This window comes from Platichthys flesus, chromosome 17 (assembly GCF_949316205.1).
Source record: "Platichthys flesus chromosome 17, fPlaFle2.1, whole genome shotgun sequence".
NCBI classification, from domain to species: Eukaryota; Metazoa; Chordata; class Actinopteri; order Pleuronectiformes; family Pleuronectidae; genus Platichthys; species Platichthys flesus.
In genome coordinates this window covers 21,532,604-21,544,308 of record NC_084961.1, presented here as the reverse complement: position 1 = coordinate 21,544,308, position 11,705 = coordinate 21,532,604, and the positions used below count along the sequence as shown (strand labels likewise).

Here is an 11,705-nt window from a genome sequence, read left to right as displayed (position 1 = left end):
TGCTCCTCATTAATGCAGCTCCTGATGTCCCCAGCAGCAACATGGTGGAGATCTGCAGCTTCATGCTGGTCAACTGGAAGACAACTGATTAAGATTAAAAGATTAAGATTAAAATCCATGTATTCATCCAAAACACATGCACAGACATGCAAAGGCACACTCATGCAGGTAGGGACATTTAATCGCTGCTTTTTACCCATCTGGTGCAGGACACACAGAGCAGTGAGCGACCATGTACGGCACTCGGGGGAGCAGATGTTGGGGGAGTGAGGTGCCTTGCTCATGGGCACTAGAGAGGGTAGGGAGACTCTTGGATTTTTGGACAGATCAATCCAGGTGCGACTTTTGTTGTCTCTCCATGGAGTCGAACCAAAGACGAACCAGAGACCTTCTCTGCCCATAGTCCAAGTTTCTGCCACTCGACCACCGCCTCTCCTCATGCATCATCAAACTAGTAATCTACACATCACTCCATGCGTTGCTCCCTTAACTACAGATGGCCTGCGAATGTCATGGAGTTTTACAGTGAATTAGACAGTTTAGGTATGATTTTAATCTCCACACATCAGTGTTGTAAACAGTTCTCAAATTAATTATAGAATTATGTTTTCACACTGAGAGAAGTGGAAAGACTTGATTTGGACTGTTATCAATAGGTCTGTGGGAGATTATCACCTTGAATAGTACTGATGAGGTAGAAAGACATTTTATGTATTTGTACAATGTTGTATTTCTTTCAGCACTTTTATCAGAAGGGACTTAAAATATGTACATTTCACCATGAGGATATAAACCAAGACCACAGTACAACAGTTCTATCTGAAATCTGTTGTGCTTTATACACAACACAAAACATTCTTTAACAGTGCGTTTTTTCTCTTCATAGATGAAGAACTGCAGCACCTGATGTCCTCAGCAGCAACATGGTGGAGATCTGATTTGATACACTTTAGATAAGAACCCAGTGTTTTATATTTCTGCTTTGCCATAAGAGACAGAACATGGTCATCACAGCTGTGTCCTTCAGGCTCGTCTGTCCCTAATAAAATGATAGGAAACATGAAAGTGATCGTCATTATTGTAGAGGAAGAGTTACATATGAACAAAGTGTGTAATCTTATTTTCTGTGGATATTCAACTGTGTATTTGAATATGCTTTTGGATTAAAACGTGCACTACCATGACAATGAATGTTTTTAATGGAGCTATTTCACATTAAAAGTATTGCATTATAATTTAATACATTATGTATTATGTGCAATACTTTGATTGTTTTTAAGTAATGAAATCAGGTCTGTACCTGGAGTCAGTGTTCAGTCTGGTTGGATTCAAGTTGTGTGTCAAGTTGGACCTTCTAGAGGAACATGAAACCAATACACAGATATGTAAAGTCATACATGGGCCAGGTTAAGTAATTAACAGACTTTTAAATGGTAAAAATAAAATATTAGTTCAAAGTTAATCAGAGCATAATCATTTCAGATTAGGAAATAGGTAGTGCATATAAACCCACAACTCTGTATGACACTGTCTGTTCTAGTAAAGTTACAAGGCTATGACTTACTCATATTTAACAAAAGAATTCAGTGAAGTCTGTCTGAGATTAACGATTTAAATACTGAAGGTGGGAGACACGGTTATTTTTCACTGTAACACGTGACAGGACATCAACACCGTGACTCTGAATAAAGAGCCTTAAAAGACGTAGTGCTCCTTTGAACAGCTGCTCTTACAATGTGTAGCAAGTGCTAAATCTCCATTAGTATAATAGTAACAAAAATCACCCTTTACATAATTGAACATATATTTTCCATGTGAACCCCTTTAACACAGTTCAATTCAGGAGCAAAATATAATTTATACAGTATTTATTAGAGCTAGTATTAGTAAACAGATCAAACAAATGCAGTACAACACATCACACATCCACAGTGTCTCTTTTGCTTATCATCACAGTCAGTCAGAAGTGTCCGTTTAACTTACGTAGCAGTTGAGAGATGCTTCGTTGGAGGTAGCAGGAGCTAGCTCATAGCCAGTGCTGCTGTTGAGAGCGGCAGAGTTCACACAGGAAAAGACACGACGGACGGGGGAAAAAAGCTTTGAGTCCCACACTCTAACCTGCTGAGCGAACAACGTCCACAGTGACTCCGCCGCCGTCCTCTCATCCAGACTCGCCAACCGTTCTCCGGTTCTTCGTGATACACAGCTCCGCAGCTTGTGACGACGTAACTCATGAGGCGTTCACTTGCAGCTGTGTTAAATGCAGCTTCGTTTGTCATGGCGAGTTGAAGAAGTCTGCTGCAAAGCTATGAATAATCCGCATGATGAAAACTCACAGCAATGTTATGCCTACATTATCAATATATTGAGACCCATGTGACACAGTTTGACATGGTTTAGCAAAGTGAATGAGGAGAAATACATCCAAGTGTGAGACGTAACAAACCGAAAGCGGTCTCATGCTGCGTTCAGGGTAACTCTGTTAAAATGGGTTTCATAGGTCATGATGAGCTGATGAACTTTGATGCCACGCCATTAACAATCTGCATGATGAAAAGTCACAATAATGTTATGCCTACATTATCAATATCTTGAGACCAATTTGACACAGTTTGACATGGTTTAGTAAAGTGGCTGGAGGGAAATACATCAAAGAGTAAGATGACCAAAACAAGACATTTCCTGATGCCACCAGGGGGCGCTTTCCTTTTAAGTCATGATTTCTAGGTAGATGTCTTCCGGTCGCGACTCTTGTCTTATATGTGTAGTTTGGAGTCGATTGGACAAAATATGTCTAAGTTACAGAAGCTCGCTTATATTGGCGTTTAGTCGAACTTTGAGACCTCACCACGGTCACACGGTATGATGAAAAGTTTAAATTCTGATAACTTTAGATCTTCATCTTGTTTTGTAGAGTCTCATCTAATTTTTAAGTTGATCTGATGAAAGCTGTCTGAGTAGTACATAAAAACATAACACGTACCAAAATAAGACATTTCGCGTTACCACCAGGGGGCGCTGTGATTGTAAGTCACAATTTCTGCACCCATGTCTTCTGGTGGCGACTCTTGTCGAATGTGTCTAGTTTGGACTCAATTGGACAAAATATGTCTGAAATATGGAAGCTTGTGTTTTGATGGCGTTTCATCAAACTTTAACGCCACACCACGGTCAGACGGTTTTGCTAAAACGTAATCCTTCAATAACTTTAGATCTCCAATTTGTTGTGATGACGATCGTCTAAATTTGAAGTTGATCTGATGAAAGCTGTACGACAAGTACATCAAAGAAAAAATATGGAATATGACCAAAATGGCCACTAAAGTCAAACTGGCGGGCTTCCTGTTGCGTTATTCATAATGCACTGATGGACTTTTTTGTGCATCTAGTCATGATACACAATAATCTTTGTTTTTTTTGAGGATCGGTGAATGCTAAATGAGGGGCTTTTCCGTAGGTGGCGCTCTTGAGCCATTTTGCCACGCCCTTTTCAAAATACTCCAGAATACGTAATTTTACGCCGCCTTCGAATTTACTGCAAACTCCTACAACTTTTTGAGCACATTAAAGCCCTCAAAAAGCCAATTCATTTAAGCTAAGAAAAATAATAATAATAATAATAATAACTAGGGCTACGTTGTAGCACTAACGGGCCCGAGCACAGGCAATTTCAAGTCTGTTGCGGTCGGGGAAGAGAGAACGTTCGATGACCAAGCGCTCGTCTCAGCGTTGCATGCATTTGCGCACTGCTGCGATATAAACGCTTCACTTCCTGTAGCCAGCAGGTGGCGCTATGATTTTAAGTCATGGTGTCTTTGTTGATGTCATCAGGTCGCGCTTCTTGTCTTACATGTGTAGTTTGAACTCGATTGGACCAAATATGTCCAAGATACAGAAGCTTGTGTTTTGATGGCGTTTAGTCACATTTTGACGCCTCGCCACGGTCACACGGTGTGGCGAAAAATTGATCTTTCAATAACTTTAGATCTCCATCTTGTTGTGATGACACTCGTCTAAATTTTCAGTTGATCTGATGAAAGCTCTCCAAGAAGTACTTGAAAATAAAAAACATGGAATATGGTCCAAATAGAAAATGGCGGGGTTCCTGTTGCGTTTTTCAAATTGCTCCGAGCGCGTTTTTTGTGCATCTGGTGATGATACACAACTGTCTTCAATTTCGTGAGGATCAGTGAATTCTAAATGAGGTGTTTCTCCGTAAATGAGGGAAAGCACCGTTGGTGGCGCTGTTGAGCCATTTTGCCACACCCATTTCCAAATACCCCAGATTACGTAAATTTTCACGAGGCCCATAATCTGCCCTATAGATGTTGAATGCATTCTGTAGTGAGAACACATTCAAGCACATGTCCTACACCTCCATGAGAGGGGGGAGGGGTGAGAAGGGGGAGGGATGAGAGGGGTGAAAGGGGGTGGGGTAAGATGGGGGCGGGTTGATCTGAGGAGGTCTGTTTTAGACAGAGTAAAAAGGTGCTGTTTTAAATTATCCTTGGGGTATTTTTACCAAAATATTTTACAGACATTTCATTAAGACCCCAAGGAACCATATCAACTGTGTTGAAATGGAAATAATATGTCCCCTTTAAAGCGAATATGTCCCCTTTAAGCGGTTTCGTGTGTCATGGTGAGCTGATTTGACGCCCCGCCACAGTCAGACGGTGTGTCGAAAAGTTGTTTCTTTGATAACTTTAGATCTCCATCTTGTTGTGATGCCACCCGTCTAAATTTTAAATTGATGTGATGAAAGCTCTCCGACAAATAAATCAAAGCGCACGATGTACAAAAACAAGACATTTCCTGATGCCACCAGGGGGCGCTTTCCTTTTAAGTCATGATTTCTAGGTAGATGTCTTCCGGTCGCGACTCTTGTCTTATATGTGTAGTTTGGAGTCGATTGGACAAAATATGTCTAAGTTACAGAAGCTTGCTTATATTGGCGTTTAGTCGAACTTTGAGACCTCACCACGGTCACACGGTGTGATGAAAAGTTTAAATATTGATAACTTTAGATCTTCATCTTGTTTTGTAGAGTCTCATCAAATTTTTAAGTTGATCTGATGAAAGCTCTCCGAGTAGTACATAAAAACATAACACGTCTTAAAAACAAGACATTTCCTGTTGCCCCCAGGGGGCGCTGTGATTGTAAGTCACAATTTCTGCACCGATGTCTTCTGGTCGCGATTCTTGTCGTATGTGTCTAGTTTGGACTCAATTGGACAAAATATGTCTGAAATATGGAAGCTTGTGTTTTGATGGCGTTTCATCAAACTTTAACGCCACACCACGGTCAGACGGTTTTGCTAAAACGTAATCCTTCAATAACTTTAGATCTCCAATTTGTTGTGATGACGATCGTCTAAATTTGAAGTTGATCTGATGAAAGCTGTACGACAAGTACATCAAAGAAAAAATATGGAATATGACCGAAATGGCCACTAAAGTCAAACTGGCGGGCTTCCTGCTGCGTTATTCATAATGCACTGATGGACTTTTTTGTGCATCTTGTCATGAGACACAATAGTCTATGTTTTTTTTGAGGATCGGTGAATGCTAAATGAGGGGCTTTTCCGTAGGTGGCGCTCTTGAGCCATTTTGCCACGCCCTTTTCAAAATACTTCAGAAAACGTAAACTTGCGCACATTTGTAATTTACTGTACACTTTAGAAACTTTTTGAGCACGTTAAAGCCCTCAAAAAGCCAATTCACTGAGCGAAGAAAAATAATAATAATAACTAGGGCTACGTTGTAGCACTAACGGGCCCGAGCACAGGCAATTTCAAGTCTTTTGCGGTCGGGGAAGAGAGAACGTTCGATGACCAAGCGTTCGTCTCAGCGTTGCATGCATTTGCGCACTGCTGCAAGATAAACGCTTCACTTCCTGTAGCCAGCAGGTGGCGCTATGATTTTAAGTCATGGTGTCTTTGTTGATGTCATCAGGTCGCGCTTCTTGTCTTACATGTGTAGTTTGCACCTCGATTGGACCAAATATGTCCAAGATACAGAAGCTTGTGTTTTGATGGCGTTTAGTCACATTTTGACGCCTCGCCACGGTCACACGGTGTGGTGAAAAATTGATCTTTCAATAACTTTAGATCTCCATCTTGTTGTGATGACACTCGTCTAAATTTTCAGTTGATCTGATGAAAGCTCTCCAAGAAGTACTTGAAAATAAAAAACATGGAATATGGTCCAAATCGAAAATGGCGGGGTTCCTGTTGCGTTTTTCATATTGCTCCGAGCGCGTTTTTTGTGCATCTGGTGATGATACACAACTGTCTTCAATTTCGTGCGGATCAGTGAATGCTAAATAAGGTGTTTCTCCGTAAATGAGGGAAAGCACCGTTGGTGGCGCTGTTGAGCCATTTTGCCACACCCATTTCCAAATACCCCAGAATACGTACATTTTCACGAGGCCCATAATCTGCCCTATAGATGTTGAATGCATTCTGTAGTGAGAACACATTCAAGCACATGTCCTACACCTCCATGAGAGGGGGGAGGGGTGAGAAGGGGGAGGGATGAGAGGGGTGAAAGGGGGTGGGGTAAGATGGGGGCGGGGTGAGAGGGGGGCGGGGCCTTAAAAACAGGTTGATCTGAGGAGGTCTGTTTTAGACAGAGTAAAAAGGTGCTGTTTTAAATTATCCTTGGGGTATTTTTACCAAAATATTTTACAGACATTTCATTAAGACCCCAAGGAACCATATCAACTGTGTTGAAATGGAAATAATATGTCCCCTTTAAAGCGTATATGTCCCCTTTAAGCGGTTTCGTGTGTCATGGTGAGCTGATTTGACGCCCCGCCACAGTCAGACGGTGTGTCGAAAAGTTGTTTCTTTGATAACTTTAGATCTCCATCTTGTTGTGATGCCACCCGTCTAAATTTTAAATTGATGTGATGAAAGCTCTCCGACAAATAAATCAAAGCGCACGATGTACACAAACAAGACATTTCCTGATGCCACCAGGGGGCGCTTTCCTTTTAAGTCATGATTTCTAGGTAGATGTCTTCCGGTCGCGACTCTTGTCTTATATGTGTAGTTTGGAGTCGATTGGACAAAATATGTCTAAGTTACAGAAGCTTGCTTATATTGGCGTTTAGTCGAACTTTGAGACCTCACCATGGTCACACGGTGTGATGAAAAGTTTAAATATTGATAACTTTAGATCTTCATCTTGTTTTGTAGAGTCTCATCTAATTTTTAAGTTGATTGATTAAAGGTCTCCGAGTAGTACATAAAAACATAACACGTCTTAAAAACAAGACATTTCCTGTTGCCCCCAGGGAGCGCTGTGATTGTAAGTCACAATTTCTGCACCGATGTCTTCTGGTCGCGATTCTTGTCGTATGTGTCTAGTTTGGACTCAATTGGACAAAATATGTCTGAAATATGGAAGCTTGTGTTTTGATGGCGTTTCATCAAACTTTAACGCCACACCACGGTCAGACGGTTTTGCTAAAACGTAATCCTTCAATAACTTTAGATCTCCAATTTGTTGTGATGACGATCGTCTAAATTTGAAGTTGATCTGATGAAAGCTGTACGACAAGTACATCAAAGAAAAAATATGGAATATGACCGAAATGGCCACTAAAGTCAAACTGGCGGGCTTCCTGCTGCGTTATTCATAATGCACTGATGGACTTTTTTGTGCATCTTGTCATGAGACACAATAGTCTATGTTTTTTTTGAGGATCGGTGAATGCTAAATGAGGGGCTTTTCCGTAGGTGGCGCTCTTGAGCCATTTTGCCACGCCCTTTTCAAAATACTTCAGAAAACGTAAACTTGCACACATTTGTAATTTACTGTACACTTTAGAAACTTTTTGAGCACGTTAAAGCCCTCAAAAAGCCAATTCACTGAGCGAAGAAAAATAATAATAATAATAATCTTTTCAATTTCAATAGGTCCTCTCACCGATTTCGGTGCTCGGGCCCTAACTAGGGCTACGTTGTAGCACTAACGGGCCCGAGCACAGGCAATTTCAAGTCTGTTGCGGTCGGGGAAGAGAGAACGTTCGATGACCAAGCGCTCGTCTCCACATTGCCTGCGTTTGCCCTGTGCGGCAAGGAAGATCGCTCCACTTCTTCTGGCCAGCCGCTGGTGCTGAACTAGAGGTAAGTAACCTTGAAACTATCCAACATAACCTATTGCTTTATCTATCATCATATGCTTACATGCCTCAAGTTTTTTGTAATATGTAATTGTTATAAAAGTTACCGTTTATTTATCACGTCTAATGAACAGATTGAAGCAAGATAACTCGACAGTCTTGTTTTGGTTTTGACATTATTTTTTTTAATGAGTTACTATCAATACGCTACACGTTTACGTTTCATGTGATAGTAACTGTTTCACCAATATTCTGATACAGGATGGTATATCCGCCATTACTATTTTCACATTGTTTATTTAGTCTGTCATGGAGTTGTAGAGTGAATTAGACAGTAGTGATAACATTATAATGTCCACACATCAGTGTTGTAAACACTTCTCCAATTAATTATATAATTATGTTTTCACACTGAGGGAAGTGGAGAGACTTGATGTGGACTGTTATCAACAGCTCTGTGGGAGATCATCACCTTGAATATTACAGATGAGGTAGAAAGACATTTTATCTATGTGTACAATGTTGTATTTCTTTGTCACGTTTTATCAAAAGCGATTTAAAGTATGTGCATTTAACCATTAGGATACAAACCCAGACCCTAGTACATCGGTTCTAGCTGAAATAAGTAGTGCTTCATAAACAACACAAAACATTCATAACAGTACGCTTCTGCTCCTCATTAATGCAGCTCCTGATGTCCCCAGCAGCAACATGGTGGAGATCTGCAGCTTCATGCTGGTCAACTGGAAGACAACTGATTAAGATTAAAAGATTAAGATTAAAATCCATTTATTCATCCCAAACACATGCACAGACATGCAAAGGCACACTCATGCAGGTAGGGAAATTTAATCGCTGCTTTTTACCCATCTGGTGCAGGACACACAGAGCAGTGAGCGACCATGTACGGCGCTCGGGGGAGCAGATGTTGGGGGAGTGAGGTGCCTTGCTCATGGGCACTAGAGAGGGTAGGGAGACTCTTGGATTTTTGGACAGATCAATCCAGGTTCGACTTTTGTTGTCTCTCCATGGAGTCGAACCAAAGACGAACCAGAGACCTTCTCTGCCCATAGTCCAAGTTTCTGCCACTCGACCACCGCCTCTCCTCATGCATCATCAAACTAGTAATCTACACATCATTCCATGCGTTGCTCCCTTAACTACAGATGGCCTGCGAATGTCATGGAGTTTTACAGTGAATTAGACAGTTTAGGTATGATTTTAATCTCCACACATCAGTGTTGTAAACAGTTCTCAAATTAATTATAGAATTATGTTTTCACACTGAGAGAAGTGGAAAGACTTGATTTGGACTGTTATCAATAGGTCTGTGGGAGATTATCACCTTGAATAGTACTGATGAGGTAGAAAGACATTTTATGTATTTGTACAATGTTGTATTTCTTTCAGCACTTTTATCAGAAGGGACTTAAAATATGTACATTTCACCATGAGGATATAAACCAAGACCACAGTACAACAGTTCTATCAGAAATCTGTTGTGCTTTATACACAACACAAAACATTCTTTAACAGTGCGTTTTTTCTCTTCATAGATGAAGAACTGCAGCACCTGATGTCCTCAGCAGCAACATGGTGGAGATCTGATTTGATACACTTTAGATAAGAACCCAGTGTTTTATATTTCTGCTTTGCCATAAGAGACAGAACATGGTCATCACAGCTGTGTCCTTCAGGCTCGTCTGTCCCTAATAAAATGATAGGAAACATGAAAGTGATCGTCATTATTGTAGAGGAAGAGTTACATATGAACAAAGTGTGTAATCTTATTTTCTGTGGATATTCAACTGTGTATTTGAATATGCTTTTGGATTAAAACGTGCACTACCATGACAATGAATGTACAGTATGGAGTTATTTCACATTCAAAGTATTGCATATATTATTTAATACACAATGTATTATGTGCAGTACTTTGCCATGGTTGTTTGTAATTAATGAAAAGAGGTCTGTACCTGAAGTCGGTGTTCAATGTGGTTGAATTCCAGTTGTCTCATGCTGGACATGCTAGAGAAAATTTCAACATAAATATACAAATGTGTAAAGTCATACATGTGCCAGGTTAAGTCCTTAACACACTTTAAATGGTAAAAAAGGAAGTGTATTACTTCAAAGTTAAACAGATCATAATCATTTCAGCTTAGGAAATAGTTAGTGTACATCAGCATCAAATTCTCTATTACACTGTCTGTTCTAATAAAGATACAAGGCTATAATTTATTTATATTTAACAGAACAATTCAGTGAAATCTGCCTGAGATTACAATGTAAACAGTGCAGGCAGCAGAACGTTTAGCTTTCTCTGTAAGACATCATGACAATACTCTGAATAAAGAGCTTTGGAAGTTGAATTCCCCTTTAAACATCTGCTCTTAAAATACAGATGTGACTTTAAATACGCACGTTTCAATTGATCACTGTAAGTCTGTTTCAGTAGAATAACTAACTGTGTAACATTGTCAAGTCAAATGCCTTGGCGAGTGAAACCATTTTATAGCAATAGATATCCTGATGGAGCTAATTCACCGGACACACACAGTCTCCTGTCTCAGATTTAACCTCATAAACTAACGCATGCCACTGCTGGGCGGACCTACTCATGTCGGTTCATATCGGTGTGTGTCGGTAATAGTGCCGTTCGCATTAAACAGGAGTTAATGCCCCAGATCGGAGTTCGTATTTAGCCTCCATGCTAACGGACGTTAGCTCGAATGCATGGTACTAAAACACCCTGCGAATCACTTCTACACATCTAAATAAAATACTGAGCTTGACTTACCACAGAAACGGGAGCGCAGACGTCTTTAACGTGTCCGTCAGCAGAACAAGCAAAACATCAAACTGTGTTATTCATCCGATACTGAGTGGGAGGTTTCGAAAGTCTCGAGTTGTGTTCAATGACACAGGAAAAAGTAAGGAGAAGGGAGGGCGCAGCTCACTGTGACGTCACGTAAATTTCAAACCACTATATCGCTTATTATAGCGATATAGAGGTAGTTACGAAAAAGTTCACCCCCTCAGAGTTTTAATGAAGGAAGAACATAGCGATTGAGACTAAAACCAAAGTTTGAATAATGCTGTAAACAGGTTTAATTCTACTCTAAAATTGGGCATTTTAACATGGGATTCAATGGGACTCTCTCCGACGAGCTGATGAACTTTCAAGCCATGCCATTAATAAACCGCATGATAAAAAGTCACAATAATCTTATGGCTACATTATCAATGTCTTGAGACCCATTAAACAAAGTTTGACATGGTTTTGCATATTGGATGAGCAGGAATACATCAGAGTGTCAGCTATACATTTCCTGCTGCCACCAGGGGGCGCTGTCATTTTAAGTCACGATTTCTGTATAGATGTCTTCATATCGCAACTATTGTCTTATGTGTCTAGTTTGGACTTGATTAGACAAAATATGTCCAAGATACAGAAGCTCGTGTTTTAGTGCGTTTCACCGAAGTCTCATCAAACTTTAGCGCCACGCCACAATCACACGGTTTGACGAAAAGTCGATCTTTCAATAACTTTAGATCTTCATTTTGTTGTGAT

At 40.4% G+C, this 11,705-nt stretch overlaps 1 long non-coding RNA gene across 1 annotated transcript; it reads right to left on the bottom strand.

Moving 5' to 3' along the window:
* Positions 1-9,656: 9,656 nt before the first annotated feature.
* Positions 9,657-11,153, bottom strand: LOC133972663 (uncharacterized). The gene is made up of 3 exons (XR_009924472.1): positions 10,932-11,153; positions 10,108-10,159; positions 9,657-9,840 (listed from the first exon to the last, which is right to left on the bottom strand). It is a non-coding gene; the product is annotated as an uncharacterized LOC133972663 (long non-coding RNA).
* Positions 11,154-11,705: the final 552 nt, after the last annotated feature.